The 23405-nt window shown below is 33.3% G+C and overlaps 1 protein-coding gene and 1 long non-coding RNA gene across 7 annotated transcripts in view; one reads left to right on the plus strand and one right to left on the minus strand.

Annotated features, from left to right (window-relative positions):
* The window catches only part of LOC132315716 (bidirectional sugar transporter SWEET4-like), a 35999-nt gene that overhangs the window by 11959 nt on the left and 635 nt on the right, over positions 1–23405 (minus strand). The gene's annotated exons all lie outside the window — the stretch shown is intronic.
* Positions 568–10971, plus strand: LOC132315720 (uncharacterized). 6 transcript variants are annotated; one of them, XR_009483785.1, is made up of 6 exons: positions 568–2225; positions 3405–3490; positions 5283–5374; positions 6255–6496; positions 7799–7898; positions 8472–10971. It is a non-coding gene; the product is annotated as an uncharacterized LOC132315720 (long non-coding RNA). The 6 variants fall into 6 exon arrangements; XR_009483788.1 differs by lacking the exon at positions 6255–6496 and having other exon boundaries at positions 759–1127; positions 2107–2225; XR_009483786.1 differs by lacking the exon at positions 6255–6496 and having other exon boundaries at positions 761–2225; positions 8472–8543; positions 9783–10971.

The following is a 23405-nucleotide window of genomic DNA, read 5'->3' on the forward strand; positions in this document are numbered from 1 at the left end:
CATTATCTGTACAGACAGAGTACATGTGTGAGATATATATATTATATAGAGAGTGAAAGTAAAAAATAAAGAGAGCTAGAGAGATAAAGAGAGGGGTCAGGTGCCCAATAGCTGTTATTGCTTTATCTCCGCCCCAAGCGAAGGAATAGCTGTTATTGCTTTATCTCCGCCCAAAGCAAAGGAATAGCTTTGACCCTAACGAAACGCGTTACAATAAAACTTGATAATGTAATTTGAGACACTTAAATTAATATTATTGTTTACGGATAAGGTAATTGGGAACAAACTAATCCAATTTGTGTCATTGGGACCAAACTAAATAAACTTTGTACAAAATTGGATTTAGTTTGGTTGCTCTAATTCTATAATAATTTTGTCAACTTTTATTTATTTATTTTTGAATAAGAACAATAAAAAGTTACTTTTTTTCTTTTCTTCTTAAAATTCTTACATAACTTGTAGAAATAACTTCAAAATGCATATTATCAAACCATGAATTTGTACAAAATTTTACTCTGTACTTCGTAATTGTTCCTAAAAAGTTATTACAATAATAAATATCACAACATCAATCTTAAGAATGGTGAAATTTTAAATTGAATATTTTAATTCAATATATTTATACACTATATTACTAATTTATGACCTTTTGTTCAACCAATTATCAACAAGACATTTAAAATTATCAAGCCAAAAACCTGATATAGAATTATCCTTGAAATTGGATAAAAAAATAATAATAATAATTATCCTAGAAATTTGACATATATGATCCCAACTAAGGGTGCACAAAGTTTTCAAACCCCTTCTCCTTACGCAAGCCAAGTGTCCATCTTCTCATATCCCAAACCCAGGGTTTATGCGCAGTCCCGAAGAACTGAAATGAAGACCATACATATCGAAGGGTTCGATTCCTAATTTCCTTGATAGGAAATAGAGAGAGAAAAGTGTGTGTTTTCTCTCTCCAAACAAACCCTCTATTATCACCATGTGATCTTGTTTTCCCTTTTTTATTTCTCACTCTTCAGGAAGACACTACCGATCACTGGTTCGAGCCCTAGGCGTCGACACTTCGCCACTTCAACAGAAGAGTATGCCAAGAAAAATGACGCTAACAATGATTCAGAGTACAACACCGTCATTACCTCTCACTTCGAATGTCTCTCCATTTTCTCAATACTACTCATATATATATATGTGTGTGTATATGTATAAATTGATATTCATCTACATTGTGTGTATGTAGATGTGTGTATATATCTGTGTATGTATAAATTCATATTAATCTACACGTGTGTGTGTGTGTGTGTGTGTGTGCTTCCGTGTCTTTTGCAGACATTATTTTTAGAGGGATGTGTATGATTTAGAAACATGATCCTGCTTTGTCTAAGGTCTTAATTTTTGTGTGACCAAACTAGCATTTGTTTCTTTATTATGTCAGCCCATATTATTAGATACTAGAAATTCATGTGTAGTGGTCTTACTAATTTCAGGTTAGTTTTGTTTAAATATAAAATTGCATTTTGGGAGCAGAATCATATTTAATTGGGTGTGACATGAGCTAGTTTTTCATGGTAATTGTTCTTAACATTTATCTCAAGCTTCCCTTCCCAACCCAAAAAAGAGAAAAAAACTAGAAAAATGAGAGGAATGCAAATCCAAGTTCTGGTGATTATTAATATCCATTTCCAAAGCATGCTCCCTGCAATTCAAGAGAGTCGATTATCTAAATTTTACCTCTAATGTGGGAAAGAAATCCAAACTCTTGATCTCAAATGTAGTCTAGTGCAACTATAAAATAATCCATTCTTTAATCATTACTGTTGTTTTAAATTGGTCATATATATCTTCAATTAATGTCACACAGCTGGGTCTGTAAGTTACTCATTTTTATTTGAATTACCTGCTTTAGCAAGTCTTGTGACCGTGAATTGAAGCATTACTTATCTACTTTATAGGTTGCTTTATATAACTTCTTGATCTCGTTCTATAGCTAGAATAATAAAATAACCTCCCTTCAATATTTAGGTATGCTATTGTTCATAATAAAATAACCTCCCTTCAATAATCGTTTTCCCGAAAAAGATTACCGAGCTTGTTGAGCAGGTCCAAGGGGTGGTCATCACTTGAAGCATCAAGAGACAAAGCATGGCAGATTACTGAGTAAAGAGTTAACAGTTCATCACGTTGCAATTCATGCATGTGCTGACCTTTGGAATGTAGAGGTATCATCTCAAATATTTAATTTTATGCTTTTCAAATGAGAATTTGTATAAAACTCTGCTTGCCATCAATGTGACAATGAATATAATCTGCTCATATAAGAAAACATTTCTGTTATATAGTGAGTCTGTTATGAGATTAAGCTTAATTTATATGGTTAACAGGGCAAGTTACCTGTTTACTTTATTAGCGCTGTTAGCATGATTTTTTTTTTTTTTAGGTGTCAAATTATTTGTTTAGTTAAGAGCATTTTTTTCCTGTTGAGTTGAACAGTGACATCCACATGCATCTGCAAGAAAAAAGTTTTATTTATCGCACTAATGGTTTATATACCTTTGTATAAATGGGTGCACCCCCTCTTGGGCTCTTCAGTGATTTACTGTAACCATGTGTTGAGATTGATTGATAACCCCAACATCAGCAAAGCTATAGCAATAATTTACTGATTCCTTTTTGCGTTTCTCCTCCATACGCTGTTTTGATCTCTACTTTTTCTGTTTTGTTTACATGGAAGCATACACAAAACTAAGAAATTATGACTTGGGGCATTATAGCACCTAGGCGCTCCCAACATGGCGTCCGGCCTAGAGAAGGAACACAATCAACTTCTTGTGATAAACTAAAGTTAGCCATCTATTCTGCACTGCACTTGGTTTGTCTATAGGCATGATGAAGGATGCATTCCTGTTCTGTGGAGAACGGGTGGCAGCATGACTCAGTTTGATCAGATATGGGTGAAAAAAACTATAGTTTGAACTCCTTATTTTCTACCTAGTTTGACTTTAGGATGAGCTTCCTAATGCCTTTGAGCAAACTAATTGTTGTCCTCAAAAGGAAACTCTGCATGATCATTGCTGCTGTACCTTTCTAAAAATAGCACTATATATTCGTGAACCAAATGGATGTGTGGAACCGCATCTAATAAATTTTTGAAGGTGCGAAACGTTCATGGTTTGAACCTTTGTTCTTGTTTATAACCTTTGATAATGTAAATGGAACTTGCTTGGGTATAAATTTAATATTATCCCCTACCTATCCAAAAACAAATAAATAAATTATATTCTGCCCACATTTTTCAAGTTGAGTCAGTCATAATGTGAACAATCATGTAATTAATTGTATCATTTAATAGTTCTTTGCCACCAATTTCGTGTTACTTCTGATTTTGTTCATTGTGATAGGGGATAGGCAATGGAAACACTTTTGGAGATGCTTAAAAAGGAGATGCTAAAACTCTTGATGTCTTTATTGTGATGCAAACTGTGAGGTACCTGATTGTTAATGAGCAATTTTTTGTCCACATACTTTTCAAGCAAACTATTCATACTCATACATACAGTACATTCATATTTGCGTGCATACATTTATTGATTATTGAATAAGTATGTGATTCTTGGTCAGCTGATCTGGTTCATTTTGTGCAATATTTGATTAAAAATATCAATGATCATCTTTTGTTCCTATGGTGCATGATCTCATTATTGCTGGGTTTCGTTTTTAGTTTACATGCCTTCATCCTTCTTTAATCTCCTATTCAAGTCATGCTGTAGAAACTGTATGTCATACTTAATTGTTTACTACCTCTTTAATGAATTTACATCCCATCCAAACAAGGTCTTTTGTGTTAAAATACATAGGAAATTGGGAGGGGCTTTTATGTCATTCCAAAGGGTAATTTCAGGTTTTCAAAAAAATCTGATTTCATACTTGCTCAATTAAGCACATGATGTATGTTCATCCAGGATACAATTTAAAAAAAAAAAAAGAGGAAAAAAGGAAAAGAAATAAATGATGGTGTGGCATATTTTTAACCCTCGGATGCATCTTTGGAGATGCTTGGACACAAAAATTACAAATGGAACTGGATCCTCTCCAATAATTTTATCTCCAGGCATGCATCCAAGAATAACAGTTACTATCTGTCAAATATCATTTATGAGTATATATATACACAAGGAAGCAGTATGGTATGGAATAGTCGAGCCCCATTTTGATGATGGCTTCTTCATCGATCGTGTAGAAGATAATGAAATTTTATACATCTATCTGCATGTTTTGCGCCTCATCCCACTAATGGGCATTGATGTTTATTTTTCTTTCCGACTGCTCGGCATTGGTGTTCATTTCTTTTTGTTTTGCCCTCCGGTTCATGAACCAGATAAAACCATGTTACTCTACTGAGATTTGAACCATGCATCAAATAATTTTATTTTGATGTGATTTTCAATTACTTCATTAACACACTCCCCAATCACAAGAACAGTCACAAAAATGGGATAAAATGAAAAAGATTTGCTTCAGCCATAATCTTCTTTGAGCCTTTATGAGCTTCTTAATATGCCATATCCTACCCATATTGGTGTTTGGTGCATATTTAGTTTTGTTATAGTCGTCTTAAAATCAAATTGGACGGGAATAATGGTTTATCTTGATTTGAAGAGGCCTGACTACCTGTCTACATCATTTTAATTTACTGATTTATCGTAAAAAGGTGGCTAATCAGTGAAAACTCATGTGCTTTTGTTTACGAGCAAGTTTAAGGATGTAGTTATCATCCCTAATCAGGCTTTTATGCTAATTTTTATTACAAAGGCTTTATGATCATGTTATGGGTTACTGAATGAGACATGCTTGCTTTATAGATGAGCTCTTAAGGGCCAGTTTGGACTTTGGAGTTTGAAGGATTAAAGTCTTACTGTTTTTTGGATGCTCAACTGCTATAATTTTTTTGGAATGTTGTTCTATGGGAACTATACATAGAACAACATGAAATGGCTTTGTATGTTACAAACATTCACCTGGTGGGCTTTAAGTTGGACGACATGATCTGATATCATGTTTCCAACATAGACATCATTGAACATTGTTGCTTTATGCATGACACCTAGTGGTGGTTTTAATCAAGGGTGTTGGGAGGGATATACCGGATATAAACTTAACATTTGACATTATTTGCACAAAGTGGCTCCTCTTTCTTCCACTTGACAGTTCAAACATTTATCAATGCACCAAGCCATGATACCTTTGCAACATTTCTTTTTCTTTTATTTGTGCACAAGGTGCTGCAACGCAGGCAGGGGATCACTTCTGGTGGACTAACAATCAAGCAATTAAATGACTTGCTTGATCGCTTGGCTTCAACTGAAAATAGGTAAATGAGTTTCAGTTTGGTATTTTATAATGAGAGTTGGTTGCCACAGAATATTTTATAATGAGAAACATTTTCTGTCCCCACATTTGCTATAGTTCCCTTTAGTTTCTGCTCAATTATGATACTGTTCTTTGCATTCCTGGACTTATTTACTTCCTTTCAGTGATGAACAGTAGCTTTCCACTATATCTTGCATTTATTATCTGAACATCAATTTACTTTCAGATTGTAGATAAGCACTAGTTTTCTGCTTTAAATATAACGGGAATATAATTTACTTCAGAATTGAATTAGCTGGGAAGTTTTGGAAGAAATTGTCTATTGTCGTAGGCTTGACATTGCAAAGATTTTTTTTTTAAGTTCTATTAATTTTTGTCTTTTATATTGGAACCTAGAAAATTTCTTTAAAATGTAGAAATTGATTGTGGTATTGTTGTGAATGCTTAAAACAAAATTTGGCATACCTAATGTATACTCCCAAGTCATTGAGTTTTTGAGAAGTCTCACCATGCCAATGGTTTTTGGATGGGATGTAAATTTTCCTCCCTCCTAGATTCTCTCTCTAATTTCTTCTCACCTCACCAGACCCAAATCGGATCACAGAAGACCATATAGGCTAGAGAGAGTTTAATCAAAGAGTTCATCAAAAAAATAATAAAAAATCAAGCAATTACATTCAATCAGCCATAATTTTCACCAACAGAATCCTTAAAGAAGACATATTTGGGCTTTTGCCACATCTATCTTTAAGGAGGGCTAAAGGCCTAAGAATGGGTAGCTGTGTAGATGTCATTAGAAAAGGGTCCGAGAATTGGGTGATTGTGTAAATGTCATTAGAAATGGGTATGAGAATTCGGAGTTGTGTGTTGTGATTTTGCAGTTGAGCCCCTTGTTGAACAGTATGCCGTTGACGCTGTTCTCCTTCAAGATCCCGCCAGCATGTGTCCGAACTCGTCAAGATCCCAGTATGTACGTGCTTGAACTCATCGTCTCTGAGCTTCCGGGGGAACGCTGCCTTGCTCCTGAGCCTTGTGATGGCGATAGTCACGTTCGCCGGAGCCCCGCCGGGCACCTTCTCACACACCCATTGGAGAAATGTTGATCTCCATGCGTTTGTAGAAGGTGAGAAGCTGACCAACCATGGCATAATTTCCTCCTCAAGCACCCCACACCCACAACTTTATTTTGACATCTCTCCCTATATTATATATATATATAAAAAGTTTTCTCTACGAACAACTGAACTGAAATGAATGAATGAAACAAAAGTCTTGCATTAGATATGGCGCGCAGTAGAGATATATCATATGACAAAGAAAAGTGCACATTATATATGCACTTACATAAAGATTTCAGTTACATAGGATTTCAGTTGGTGAATCATGCAAAGATGGAGGAGTTTGGTGAGCCATGCAAAGATGGAGCTAAAATGCCAATGATGAATGTGTTCAGTTCACCTTTACAGATTTTCTTATATATATATATATATAGATAGATATATATATCTTTTATTAGGTTGAAAATCTGTTACAAATTACTGAATTAAACCTAACTATATTAATTTTCCAGGTTTGTGCATGTTAGGTAAAGAATATTCATCTAGACTTGGCTTTCAACCGGGATGATTTTGTAATTTTATGTAGTTATAAGGTATAAGATATGGGGCACCTGATGGTTAATTGCATGCAGGGCACCATTAAGATCAATTATAATAAGTATAATGAATATTTACATGAGTGTGTGTGTGTGTGTGTGTGTGTGTATTAGCCCATGAACAAAAGGACCAACTGGCCATAAGGCAACAAAAAAAGCCCAGTTGGAGGCCCAAAGAACTTGTTACATTTAGAATGGTTCAAAAGAAACTGGTACACCAAGTGGAACCCTACACCTGATCTTTTCTGTTGACATGGCACTAATCCATTAACGTGCCAAGACAACACCCACTCTTGAACTGAAGAGGACACGCACAAACAGGGCATCCGATGAGAATAATACTCGTATATAGTTGGTTTCCTACGGACAACCTATTCACCAGGTCCCATCCATCCTCTCTCTTTCGCTCTACTCTTTCTCTCTCTGAAATGTTAGATATACATGACATGTACTAGAGAGCTCATCAGCATGTTCTTCAAACTCGAAGCCGAAAACATCTTATAAACAATTAATAACAACTTTAAACGTAAGTCCATTCTCATCACTTCAATTTTTTATAATTCGTTTGATTTTTTGTCTATTTAGTTTGGTTAATTATCTGTTTATGTTTGATACTCTATTTATTCAAATTAATATTACACTGTAGTTCGTAAGGGTTTCTAGCATCAAAACTAGGTTTTAAGAGCTAGCTCCTTTTTCACTTGATTGTTATTGTTGATTATATACATGCATAGTTGTACGTGTATATATGCTTTGTTTTGTTCTGTGTAGAGCAAGGTTGTGGTCAAATTAGATGCCGATGAATATAATTCATGTAGGCCGTGGATCTCCCAAAGTTATATTGTCTGAGCCCACAGGATCGACGGCTGAGGTTTGTTATTTTTCCATCATTTTTTCTAATATTCTTGATGGAATTGACATATAATGATAGGCTAGGAATTTATGTGTAAAATACTTGTTTTGGTTTAATTTTGAAGGAGACAGAGAGTTACGGTTGTGTGATGTTGTTTGATTGGAAAGAAAGAACTTTTTAGATTGATACAATTAGAGACTTATTCAATGTGAGAGTTTTCAAAAACCAATTTTTTTTTTTTTTTTTTTTTGTGGAATTGTTGATAGTCAAAATTGGCATTTGAAAGCTAATTAGGTGATGAAAAATATAGTCAATCTAGAGATGTAATTAGATGTTTTCATCTTTAATCAGTTGTCACATTACCGGAGCTGACAAGGTTTGTGTTGGGAGTATTTTAGTGAGAAATTGAATTATGTCCCCATTCCCAATGATTAGGTCAACTTAATTATGCGTGTTTCCGCATATATTTTTAATTTGATTGTAATACTAAGTAATTGACTGCTCCCCCTTGATTTCATCTGCCAAATAATTTTTGTAAAGGAATTCTCTGCTTGTTTGAACACCATCTCATTCAACATGAATTGGTTCCAGGTGCTTCTGTATGGCGAGCAGGTTATTTCTTGGAAGAATGAACAAAGAGAACTGCTTTTTACAAGCAGCAAGGTGAATCAATTCTTTTTACCCGAGGAATTTAAATTTAATTAGATTACAGTTAACAACCATTTTGACATCTAATGCCCAGATGGTTCGTTTTCTATGTGCTAGAATTCTGAAAATGCTCATTACCGGCCTTTTGATTTTGAATAACCCATGTCTTCTCCTTATGAATTTTAAGAATTGTGTTTTTTCCACTTAAGAGCTAGAAGTTGAATCTCTAAATTTATTTCATACTTTTATTTTATTTTATATAATTTGAATTTGACACAAGAGACCATTGCTTTATATAGTAGTAAGAGCACAGGCTAGCAGACCTGAGAGTACAAGTTAAGGGCTGACACTCTCCAATCCCGCTCAATTAATATCTAATAGATATTATTTTGTTATTCTTGCCGTAGTTCAATTTTCACAACCTCTATTGAGGGAAAATAATGTAACTATTGCCCTCACATAAAGCTTTTAGTTTTCGTGAGTATTGTAATGAAGCTAGATTTTCCAACATTAATTAACATAATAGTAAATAGTATAATGTGATTATTCATTTTAAGATATGTATTGTGGATTGTAGAATCCTTGTTAAAATGATGCGGAACTATACTTAAAGATCTTTAGATTATACACTCTAGACTATCTAGTAAGTTAACTATTAGAAAAGGGAACATGAATCTTCACATGTATATGCATATTTTCTATTTCATGGTTTACTAATCTTTATGTTCCACTTTGGTACTACTTATCAAAAAAACATTTCTCTTTTGTATTAATTGAAACCCTAATCTAATCTTGTTTGAAGCAGCAAACCAAGTTTGCAATTGTTTACAACTGTCCTTGTTTGAGTTACTAACACTCAGCTACTACATAAGAGTTCTTGCTATGTTCGACAAGCTGTTTGGAAACCACCTAAATCCATCAGGGGAGGTATACCCATCTGCTTCCCGCAGGTTGGCTGATGACAAAATTAACAATAATATTGCTTTTGTATTCGTAGCATACATAGATATTACGTGAATATTCCAGTTTGCAAATTTTGGTTCACTGGAGCAACATGGATTTGCAAGGAATAGATTGTGGTCGCCGGACAACTGTCCTCCTTTGACTCCTGCTAATAATCAATCTTATTCTGAAGTCTACTGAAGAGTCTGAAAATTTGGCCACATAAGTATGAATTGTATGGTATTATAATAATGTGCTAGTATATCATTACTTATTTAGACATTAAAAAAATATATACGGTGTTTTCTGCAGATTTGAGTTGCGGCTTCATATTTCTCTAGTGCTGGCAAGCTCACTCTGATTCCCGTGTGAGAAATGTGGATAACAAGGACTTCTCATTCACGTTCCCACTGCGTAATTACTTATCTGTTTCGGATATCAGGTTTGCCAAGTATTTACCTTCTTTTTTTCCCAACTGCAACGATTATGGTGTCATTCTGTTCTTTTTTTTTTTTTTCCTTCTCCCCGGTAAAACCTCCCTGTCATCGTGATAGTAACTGAGTTTGCAATTACCTTTGATGATGAGGTACCATGTAGCATGTACTCTGCTTTTGTTCTCAATATGGTGTGTTTTCACAATTGGCAAATTAGGATTGAACTCGGGACCTTGGGATTGCATATTAACTACCATAGAATAAGTTAAAGGTTCTATATTTTATCTAGTTTTTAGTGATTTGGAATTAAGATTTTCTTAATATTTGAACTTTCTCAACCATTTTTGAAGTTGTATTGTTTTTTGGCCTTTAGATCGGTCGAGTGTATTTGAGCACACCACCAAAGATTGCAATAATATACCACGAGAAGAAGAGAACCTTTGTACTGAAGGCATGCCTGATGCAGGTTTATATTGTTATACTTGTATTAGAGCTCCGTTATTGTCACAAGCTTCATTTGTATTCCTGATGCAGGTTTACGTTGTTATACTCGTTTTAGAGCTCTTTTGTTGTCAGTCTCGATTTCTCTTTCTTGCTTGCTCATACGTGAATTTCATGTGGTGGATGTACAATTTTATGGAATCCCTGGGACAAAAAGGCCAAGGCTCTCCCAGATTTGGGCGATGAAGATTACAAAACTATGTTAATGGAAGAGCCATCAAGAGCTCACTACTTTGCAATGGGCAGCTGGACCCTCGCAATGTTCTCGGCTTTTGCTGATCTCTTGCATGAATTAAATAAATGGGGTTCTGTAATTTTAGAACAGTCTAATTTAGTGTACAACATACATGCACTTGCTCGACTGCATATAAGCATTGTTGTGTCCAGCTGAACGTAATATATAGCAATAAGCATCCTAGAGTCACAGGCTTATCAATGAGAACATCCTCATCTTGCCTTTTGTAACAGTGAGGCACGCACGGTTGGTACCAAATGTGACTTGATCAACTGCCTCTTTGTAATTGTGACGATTGCCTCTTTATTTTTTGAATCGTAAAATTGTTGAATGGATGGTTGTCAGTTATGACAGTCCTTGTCATGACTCATGCATGAATGGGTGTTAGCTACACATAACGTATAGAAGTAGGATTGATGAAACTTGGATTTTTGTCACCTGGATCAACTACATTTTGAAACATATCTAAGTTTTGATGGGGTTTTACAAAAATTTTTACCTTTTGATTAAGGTCTTTCCCTTTCTCATTAGCTGTATATACACCTGGAATTGAAGGATGACATGAGGTGTTTACACACTATTCAATCTGTGTATTGTCATGTAGCATCCTCTATCAAATCAACTTTTAGAAATTTGGTTTGTGCTCTTTGGCCTTCTAGCTATTGGTCTTGTCTGTAACATTGTAATGGATTTACATAATAAAATGATTGTTCTGTTGTTTGTATTAGAACATTAATTTAATCATGGTGATTATTAAGGTAAATTAGGTAATAATTCTTCAGCATGTCAGATTAATGGATCTTCCTAGTTGTTTTATGCATGTTCATTGCTGGTGTTCCACCTCTTTTGTAACTTATGCATGTAGATCTTCCTAGTTGCTTTATGCATGTTCATGTTGCTGGTGTTCCACCTCTTTTGTAATATATGCATGTCGATCGGCTTCTAGTTTTACAGGAGAGGTCGACTAGTTATTAATTTGAGGTTTTGTAAACAAATATTAAGCATATACAAATCATATAATTGGAGTGTTAATAGAATAATACCGAAGTCAAAGAAGCCCGTTTGGTTTAGTTTTTGGGGAAATACTAATCTATATGAGCTTTGAAAACAAAAACAATTTTTGGAGAGCTACAAAAGCATGTTTTGAATTAAGCATTATTTACTTGATTTTTAGATAACTGTCGACCAAACTAATTTTCTAAGCTGTTGCTATCCATTTCTCGCATACTCGTACGTTTTGATATAATTGAACAGTTGAACGCAAATTTTTTTTTTAGCAAATGCACATGTTCATCTGTATTTCATCATTTTAACTTAATCCAAAACGTCAGTCGTCTTTGGGTTTTAAAACTTCAGTTATAGCATCCAATTTTTGCACCAAAATTCAAACAAATGCATAACATTTGCGTATTTTAAACTACAAGTGTGGTAGCAGATTTAGAATGAAGCTAACTTATGATTGGAATAAAATCTGAACATGGTTCAGACAAAGTTGGACCATTCTTAAAAAGTTGCAATTCCCCAAGGTTAAAAGTTGCAGCAATCAAATGCACCAAGAGATTTAGAGGTTATAACAGACCAAAAGTAAAGAAAGTAACATAAAAATGTTGTACAAAGTCCAGATCCAACTCTTGGTCATGCAGCAAGCAGTCTTCCATCCTTTATATTTCCAATTAATACAATGTGAAACAGTGTAGTGGTAGTAGTATTATTTTTTGAAAGTAACAAACTTTAACGGGTGGACGCTTACCCATTTACTCAAAAACTCAAACTGTTAGGTAGTATTGCATACTCATCCATTTATATTCAATCACTTTCCCATCCGAATCCGATATAGGACAAATGACCCTTGTTACACAAAGGAAGTAGGGGTGTCAAAATGGGTCACAACCTATTAACCCGATCATATCCGCCCATTTTTTAATGGTTTTGGGTGAACCATATTTAAGGTGAGTCAAAAATGGGTTAGGTAATTTTTAACCACTTAATTTTTTACTCATCACGTCATAGACGCACAATACACATCTATTCTACATTGCACACACCCCATTTCTCTCTCTCTCAAATTCTCTAACTAACCATCCTCTCTCTCTCTCTCTCTCTCTAAGTTTGTTTTTCATCAATCCCCTTTCTCTCAGTTTCTCTTTCTAGAAGTTTCTTCTCTTTCCTTCAATTCTCTCTCTCTCTAAAACAAATCAATAAATATTGTTGAGTTTGATATTGTTTTTATTTTTATTTTTTATTATTATTATTTATTTATATAAATGTACATATAAATATATATGTGTATCTCTGTATTTTTGTTATAAAAAATAATAATACATTATTATGATAAGAGATATGCACATGAACTTTCACTATTTAAATTGAAAATTTTCTCTTTTTGACAAATTACGTCTCTACATAATGCCGATATATATATATATATAGGGCGTGATCATCGGGCCTTTTTACATCATTTGCTTCTCTTCTACTTTAATACAAATTTTACCATATATATATATATATATAGGCGTGATCATCGGGCCTTTTTACATCATTTGCTTCTCTTCTACTTTAATACAAATTTTACCATATTCATGTGAGTTGAAGGTTGAAATTTCATAAAATAATATAAAAGTATATTTTAAAAAAAAAAAAATATTGAAGAATATATATGTACTAAATGGATTTTTTAAACTTATACTTACCTTCAACCCATAGCAATTAAAATAAATTTTTCCCTAAAAAAAAAAAAAAAATTAAAAGGATGAAAATGGGTCATTAGGTCTTACGGGTTGACCCAACTCATTTTGTCCCAATCCAAACCCATTGCAAACGGGTTAAATATGAGCAACAAGCCTACAACATATTTTCAATCCGTTCATATTTAATCCTACCCAAACCCGACCCAACCCGTCCATTTGCTACCACCAAAGAAAGTTTAACAATCATTCGCATCATTAACCGCCATATATCCACCATCAGCCTGTGCATTCTCATTTTGAGAGTAGCAGCAACAAACATAGACTCCCACTTGCACGAAACTTGACAACACTAGCACTTCCAATCTATTAAAGAAGAAGTTAGTATCAAAATTAAACACCAAACCACAGTCATTAATACACCTTCAATATTAAGTACAGTAGTAAATATTAATTACTTACCACTATGAAAGTGTCGTACTTGGTTTGAGTGACTGCATAGAGGAGCCATATTAGGCTATTTGCCAAACCGGCTAATAAGTATGGCAGCAAGGGCATGGCGTTCACATCATTTGCAGTTATCGCTCGACACTACTTTTCAAAATGCAAGCAAAAAGTCAAAAAATAATAATAATAATAATAATAAAAATAAAAAATAAAAAGCTAGCTAGCATTTAATAAGTTAAGAAGACATAGTGATTTACCAATGTTAGTCCTGGGACTGTATACATGATAACCCCTGTGATACAGGCCAAAATGCCTATTAACTTGGACCTCCTCTCATGTGAGTCATAGTACAGTGGTAGCTATAAAGGTCACCGCAAGAATTTGGAAGCTGAAGCAAATCTTGATTAATATCTGAAAATAGAAGAAAATTGAAAAATAAATGAAATGAATGTAATAGAACTAAAACAGAAATGCTGTAAATAAGATCATTTAACTTAATTGATATGTTTCATTACTACTTACACGACGATTGTGATTGACGTTGTAATAGTGAAACACAACCAAGTATCCAATTTCCACCATTATACCCACGCCACTCACAATAGCCATCCATATGTCTGGATGAAATCCGGGAAGTGAATGTATGAACCAGAAGGCACAATATATTCACCCAAATGGCCAAGTAAGAATAAGGGTTAAAGTCTTGTACCTGGTGTTCGGTGTGAATTTGCCACATTGTGCGACTGAAATTAAATTAATATCAATGCAATACCATTAATTAGTATAAGAAGTAAGTAACATAAATTGCTATAGCAGACAGAGGGTACCGAGGGGATGCAAAGAGGAATAAAGAGGTCATCAATCCTACAAAAACAACAATTTGATGTAACAATATAAGAAATTCACATCAGGATGATTGGTAATTATATCAACATAGCAACATTAATGTATTAAAAAGTTAACAAACATCTAAATCTAAGCTATCAAGGGCAGTTTATGATATGATAAACACAATGAAAATTCCCATGACTCTCCCTCAGTCCCTCCCTCCCTTCTCCTCCTGGGCCTCCTCCCACACCTCCTTCCCAGCACAACCACCACCTCCAGTTTTGCAGCAATCATCAACAACTCACAAAATGCCATTTTACCACACCTGCTTGCTAATGCAAACTCTTCCCCACCAACACTTGCTTCATCTCTCCCTATTGCCAATAATCAACTTCTCCCACCTGGACAAAGAGCCAACTACTTTTTTTAATATAACTTAAAAAAATATAACTTAATTTTCCACTTTTAACTACCAAATTATCCAGGGACCAAAGCCTGCACACCCTGAACCATCCTGCAATAACCTTGTTCATTCACCTACCAATTGTCCTAAAGTCACTAAAGCATGGTTTGTTAAACAAAAATTCACCCAAAACCTACAATGAAGAACTACTACTACTCAGCTCACTGGCTTTAGGAGATCACAACAGAAAGCAAAAGTTCACTGGCTTTAGGAGATCACAACAGAACACACTGAACGACAGTGTCAAAACTGATGATAACTCAGTCTCCCATGAGCCCAAACTGATTCAACATGAGTTCATTCTTTTTTCAAAAATCTCATAGGATCAGACCAACATACAATGAAGAACTACTACCACTCAGCCCTTTAGCTAGCATTCCAATTAGTAATGTCCCAGCTAGTGTAGTAATTGTCTCCACCAGTTCTAATTGGGCCAGTGGAAGTCTGCAGCCCATGGGCTTGTGGGCACTTTTTTGTAGGCCCGTGGAGTATGCTCCACGTAACTTTTTTTTTTCCTTTGCTTTAATAAATTATTGAATTTACCCAAGAAAAAATTAAAAATAAAATAAAATAAGGCAATTGAGGCACATCTTAATCAAAAATAAACTTGCATATAATAAGTAAACTAACAGCAAAATAATAATAACAACAATAATAAAAAAAAAAATTTTAAAAATGGATATGACAATTAAAACAATCATGCAATTAGTTTCATGTGTCATGGATACAAATGGACATGTTGAGAGTCTAAACCACGTACCATTCATCCAGCGAAATATCAAAAAACTACTGTGGTTCAACTCTTCATCCTCATTGACATAAATAAGAGATTATATATATATATACTTCTCCTTCTAAGAAATGGAGTTGGCCATTCAACAATCATGGTGTAAACCTCGTTTACATACAAACTACAGACTGCGTACAAATATCTTTATACACACATAAATGTTTATGCATATATGGAGATCAAAGAGATTTGAGGTCGGAAAAGCAAATACACAAATTTAGTTCAGCAATCGTTGATAGTCATTCATATAAAGCACATATTACATTGCGCACACACACACATATATATATTACATGAGTAGATACCGAGAGACAGATAGGTTTGAGGGAAAAAAAAAAAGAAGCAAAATCCAATTCAGCACTCTTAATTTTCATCATCCATCAGGATGAAAAATCACAAATTACTTACATAAATATATATAGTGTGCATATACAGAGAGTAAGATCGAGATTTGAAGTGCATGCACAGAGAGAACTGAAGATCAAACACTGTTCATCATATATCATTCAAACACATCATATATAACTATATATCCACTGGATAAATTAACAGACAGGCAGAGCCATGTGTGTATACCTAAGACGCCATAAATAGTGTGTGCGACTTCCAACCCTGAGCTCGCCATCGTTGCAGAGATATTTCCCACGGTGAGAAGCCCTTCAAAATTAGAAAAAACTGAGATAAATGGCTTGTGTGGTAAAGCTGTAAGTTTTCATTTTAGGTTGTGTGTGATTTCACGTGAAAATGGCAAGTTTTGAAAAGTTGTCAATTCATTGTTGTCAAAATTAAATATGTTTGGCAACGTGTTGAATTTTTGAAAAAAAATTATATGTTTGGTAATATTTTTATTTTATTTTTAAATTGACTCTTTTATTTACTAGTATAATTGAAAATAATAAAATAACACTCTTAATTTTACTATTTGACTGTATTAAAACATATATATTTTTTAATTTTATTTATTATTTGAGTATAATTAAAAATAATAAAATAATATTATATTTACTATTTGAGTATAATTAAAAATTAATAAAATAACATTTTTAATTTTACTATTCAAGTGTAATAAACTATTTTTTAAATTTTATTTACTGTATGAGTATAATTGAAAAATAATGAAATAATATTTTATTTACTATTGGATTATAATTGAAAATTAATAAAATAATGAATTAATATATTATTTATGATTTGAGTATAATTGAAAATTAATAAAATAATAAAATGACATTTTTAATTTTACTATTCGAGTATAATAAAATATATTTTTAATTTTACTTATTATTTGAGTATAATTAAAAATAATAAAATAATATTTTATTTACTATTTGAGTATAATTAAAAAATAATAATTAAATAATTTAGTGTACAACATGCATGCACTTGTTCAACTGCATATATATAAGCTTTGTTGTGGTGTAGAATTGTCTGCCTCGAGAAAGGAAAAAAAAAAAAAAAAAAATTGTCTGCCTCGGATTTCCTGTGTAAATCCAGCTGCATGTAATATATATAGTAATAAGCATCCTAGAGTCACTGGCTTATCAACGAGAACATCCACATCTTGCCTTTTGTAACAGTGAAATGTGACTTGATCAATTAAATTGCCTCTTTATTTTCGAATAGTAATATGAGAGTCTTCTCATGCATGAATGGGGTGTTGGCTCCTCATAACATATAGAAGTAGGATTAAGGAAACACATCTAGATCAACTACCTTTTTGGTTTCGGCTTTTAGCACTTTATCTATTGATTTTATGTTTAGCCTTGCCTAAGGGCATATCGATCGGAGTATATTCTTCTTTTCGATCAATCAAAACCCATTCCCAAAGTCTTTAACATTGTGATGGATTTACATAATAAAATGGATTGTTCTGTTGTTTGTACTAGAACATTAATTTTATTTAGAATAAAGCTACTACATCTCCATACAATAGGGTAGGGCCGGCCTTATGCTTGACAAAATTTTGAGGGGTTCTAGACGAACTTAAATGTAAGATCTTTTCTATGTAAGCATTCACAGGGGTAAATTTTTTTTATAAAAGTGCGAAATTTTTATTAAAATAAGAAAATAATCACATAAAATATATTATTGTTTAAAAGACCAAAAAAAAAAAAAAAAATACGATTTATTAGTTTCTCTCAAATTTTACATCTACCATCCCTCATAATAAAGTAAAATATATATATATATATATATATATATATATATATATATATATTCTTTTTTAAGACCCAAGCATTTTCCCTTTAAATCAAATCAATAGATAAAGTGACTTCAAATTTAGACCCAAGCATTTTCCTTTTAAATCAAATCAATTATAAAAGTAATACAAAACTAACTTATATTTATTTAAATTTCGTCAAAAATATATTATCTACCCCAATAATAAAGGATTGCATTTAATTTCAAAGTAATTACTGACCTACATACATATTAACACATAAAATTAGTAAAGGACCGCATTTAATTTCAGAGTTAATTACTGAAATACACACTAATATACACATAAAATAATAAAAGGTTATATTCAATTTCGAATTTAATCACCAAATTTTTAAGGGCCCTAATTTTGAATGGGCTAACAAGAGTGTGAATTCTTCTTCTTTTTTGGTGTTTGGGGGGGTTGGGGGAATAAAATATTATTAAATATGATTTTATTGAAATTGCTATTTCTTTGGGGCCAACCAAACTTTTTTTCAGCAGTAACTGTCTTATAACATATTTATTTGAGAATTATGCTTAGCAATTTTAAATTGTTTCTACATGAAACAGCACATACTCCTTGTCCACAGCAAGAATATATATATATTTGGGAGTTCTAAAAAAGTTTTATAAAGTAGTAATTACATGTGCTACTATAATAGAGCTGCACATACTCCTTGTCCACAGCAAAAAAGCGATTTGAAAAATAAAAATAGAGTTGCAAATGGACGGAGCAATTCATAGTACCTCGGCTTGACTTGTGATACTATCTGTGTTTTTTTTTTTTTTCAATCAAGAAAATGAGTCAATCTCAAACTCAACTATTGAGGTTAGGTTTTAAATGGGCCAATATTTACTTGTGTAGACTGTGAGCACATTCCTAATATTTTTTTTTGTAATATTGAAATATTTCATATGACAAATAAAGTAATAAAATTACCGGAGTTTAAATTTTTTTTTCTAAACATGCCGGAGTTTTTGCTTATTTTTCTTTTCAGTAAAAGGTTGAGAATTTGTGGCAGAACATCCTGTGTCCAATAGCTTTGTCAAACAAGTTACCACTAGATATGAAATATGATATTCAGGCCTAGGTGTTACAAGTGGAAATTGTTCACATCAGATCTGAATAAAAATTTTAATGAGTATATATAGATTAAGTGTTAGTCCCCTACTTACCTAATAGCTTAAGTTTTTGAGTCGAATCGCGAAACACGACTCCTTATAATTAGTATTAGAGTTACACACAGTCCTTGATTCAGTGTCATGTCGAGCTCTTAGTCTAAAAGTATCCGAGTGTGCCACCTCGAGTAGGCAAAGTGGCCCCGACTACAAAAAGGACAACTTTTGGTAGGGGCGGAGCAAGGATTTGAAAAAAAAATTCAAGCAGTGAAAATGATTTACTGGGGAAAAAAATTTATTAGTTCTTTTAAGAAATCCAAATATGAAGTAACCCAGATCCAACAACATGATTTAACACAAGACAATCAAAATTTAACTTGAAGTAAAGAAACCAATATTCAAAATTTTCAGACAATAATAAAAAATATTAAAAAAAAAAAACCCAATTACCAATATATAAACAAAATGTTGAAATTATTTTTATTTTTTATTTTTAAAATCTCCACTAAGATTAAAAAAGTGGGAAGAAAAAAAAAAAACATTGTTGAAGAAAAAAGAAAATAACTAAAAACTGAAAAGGTTTTTTTTTTCGGTACACATACACATACCTGTGTATCAGTGTATTCGTGTATGCCACACGCCCGCAGTGCTGAAAAGTTTGGTCTTCTTGCTTTGGTTTGCTGGGGTAGTGGGCTGGGCCATTTATCATGGATTGGGCAACTTAAACTGGGCTATAACTGATAGAATATAGTAGTAGGAATTTTTTTTTTTTTTTGGACCTGGGTTAGCCCACAAAGGGCTCCGCCCTTGCTTTTGGTTTGGTCGGATCTCAAAGCAATTTAATTTTAAGCTATCATGAATTTTTTCCTCTTAACATAAATCATGCTGGTATTTTTTCCCGCAATAGGTTTCAGTAGGGGAATTTACTAATTAGTCCCTTAAATCAAAGAAACAAAGGAAAAAAATATGAAACTTAGTATTTGAAATTAGTCCACCTGATTACTTAAACATGAAAAAGTCTCAATTTGAAGATTAATTCAATTTGAATTGGTGCTCTAAATTTTTTGGTGGTTGTATTTTGTTTCCCACGTCTTGACACCATTTGAGTAGGAGATCCGAATTTTTGGTAGTCTTTATCCTTATTTCTTTGATATCAACATCTATACATTTTTTTCTCTATAATTAACCACCATAAAGAAGTGAAAGTTTCAACATCTATAAAGAAGTCAAAGTTTCAAGAAGTTAAACAACGTAACACTGAAGAAATGTAAGGGCATAAAGATAGACAGCAAATCCACACTTCCATGCAGCATTTCTTCCCATTCTACCTTGCCTTAAACAGGCTGAAGCTCAACCTGAGGAGGAGGAGGTGCCTCACGCTCATGGCAACAATAGTACAGGTAACCAACTAGTTGGATTGAACTGGAAATGATACCAAACAGCTTGAAATCTATAAAAATGTAATTATAAGTTAAGTTTGTTAACAACACAACAAACAAAATAAATTGAACGCTCACTGTAGACTTACCATTATGTATAGATCAAATTTCAACATACATAGCATAGATGAGCCATAGTATGCCGTTTAGGAAGCTTGATAATAATGGCCAAAGTGGCATTCCATCAAGAGTGTTCTTCTGAGCCAATGAAAGTAAGAAATGAGTTTAAAAATTAATAATAATAAAAAATAAAAATACAAAATTAAACCTAACAACAAACGGCCGCTGAAACTAAGAATTGAATTAAAAAGGAACAAAAATAAAAGGTAACATAGAATTAAAAAGGGATTACCAAGGTGTATAGTGGAGACAGATACATAAACACCTGTGAAACGCAGAAACAAATCCATAACCAAATATTGATATGATAGCAATAATGATCGCCAAAAGCAATAAGGAGCAACCCCATATTATAACGGTCCTCTGGAAATGAAATACAAACGGACAATGGAGCTAAAGAGAAAAATATATGTTATAAATATGATAAATTTCAATCAATTAATGTGCTCAACTACTACGCACCTTTATTGTAGTGTCATACGTAGCAAACACACACATATAGACTGTCTCCAATGCTACTCCAAATACACATATAGCAAATAATCCCCAATGAAGATGAACCCAGGGGAGTGAATATAGTGCCCACAATGAGCAGTTCAGCCAAACTCCTAAATGAAGAAGCGTGCTCAACTGTTGGACTGGTACTTTCTTTTTGACTACGTCCCACATGATTTTTCTGAATATATATATATATATATCCATGCACATTAAATTAGTTAATTACACCTTCATTTGAATTTCCATTCACAATTATCGATTTGTATGCATAGAAATTAGGATTAATTTCATTGACGGCCCCTTTAGATTTAGTCAAATATCACGTTAAAACAATTTTCGAAAATAATTATCACTTAAGTCCAATGCCACTTTTCCATTATTGACGGTATTTAAAATGTGTGAAAAGACAACTTTGCCCCCAATTTTTTAAATTCATTTTAATCTAAAATATCATAAAACTTAATTGACAAAATTGCCCCTAAGTTTTCATTGGCTCCGTCCCTGCTTGAGATAGCTAGATTGACGAGCACTTTTTGAGAGTTTAAAATGATAGTTTTATGGAAAGAATGCTAAAATAGAGTGGTATTTTTTCATAATTTGTTTCGGATAAGTCATTTGTCTTTTCAAATTTCAAAAATTAAAAAACCATACAACAAAATTAAGCTATATTCATATCAGATAACTTCCAATTTGCCTCAATTGCAATGAGCACATAATCACTATTAAGTCTCATGATCACAAAAGCCTCGTCAAAAATAGTTTCGCATGATTTTATGACAAAATCCAAAAGAAGATCATGACTCACGAGAGAGAATTGATAGATGCAACAGAGTAAAGTCGAAGTGCGAGATATTGAAAGAAGGTTGGTAGATCAATCAAGGGGACTATGGTAAGTGGTTTCAGATGAGCTCAACTATCAGGAAATTGAGTTTAGTGACAACTTTCCTCAAAATCAGGTAGGCAAAAAATTAAATAAATATATTAAATATACTTTCAGATAACTTCCAATTTGCCACAATTGCAAGCACCAGAAAGATCAAGTAAAAATGCAATCACAGAGGAAAATAAAGTAAAATTAGAATTCTTTAAGGTTTCACGGGGGAAGTGCAAAACAGAGGAAGATCAAGTAAAACTGCAAGTATGAGAAAGATATCATCCTGGCATGATGTTTGTTCACGAGAACCAGCTACTGGTTGTGTCCTATGTGAAATGTCAGCATAAACGAGCAGGAGGAACTCGGTCCATCTTAGACTAAAAATGTGGTAAGAAGTTTTGTTATTTGGGGAGCAGTAGTTGAAGCCAGAGGCAAAAGACATGCTGTGAGGGAAGAACGTAAAGGCACTTGCATAAATAGCCACTAATATTCTAGTCTTGGTCATGTCAAACACAATCAACCACTAATTACTAAATGGATGACTCCAGGAAGAATACATATTCAGACGCGGAAACTAAAATGAAACTTTACGAACTATGTAATTCATATATGCCACAAAATCAGTTTGTTTATCTTTCAAAGTGTGAAGTGATGTTCCACTTCATCATTCTCTCAAAACCCGTGACTTTCTTATCATTTCAACTATATAAACAGTAAAATATAAAATAAAATAAAAGAGAATAGTTACAGCGAAGATATTTTTATCATTTTCAGTACTTTGTACAGAGGAAAGTAAGGGTGAGAGATGCTGAAAGAAGGTTGGTAGATTAATCGAAGGGGACTATGGCTGATTCGATCGCGGCGGCATGATGGACTTCAGTAATGGTGGTGTGTGTTAGAGATGCAGAGAGGGGTGTTAGGTGTTGTGTGTATTAGATGCAGAGAGCGGTAATTCTGTCTTTTAGAATTATAGATTTTTTTGTATTAAATTGTATTAAAAAATTAAGGATAAAAGAGTCAATAGAGTCAATTCACATGTGTCAAAGCCCAAAAAGCAAATTGGGGTGTAGGTAAAAGTTAAAACCAAAAGAACAATGAAGATTCTTCGCCCACCTCCTTTGCTTTGTTCAAATAGAGGATTTTTTTTGCTTTAACTGATATGGCTATTAGATAAGCCAGGTACATCTAGTGGAGGTTTCCCTAACCACCCTATAATGAAAACCAAGACGAAAAATCCAAACCAAGAACAATGAAGATCAAAAATTGGGTTTTCTGAATATTGAGAGAGAGAATAGACTGAC

Source organism: Cornus florida, unplaced genomic scaffold, assembly GCF_030987335.1.
Source record: "Cornus florida cultivar Cherokee Brave unplaced genomic scaffold, ASM3098733v1 CherokeeBrave_3.0.0_Hap2_Chr07, whole genome shotgun sequence".
In the NCBI taxonomy this organism is placed as follows: Eukaryota; Viridiplantae; Streptophyta; class Magnoliopsida; order Cornales; family Cornaceae; genus Cornus; species Cornus florida.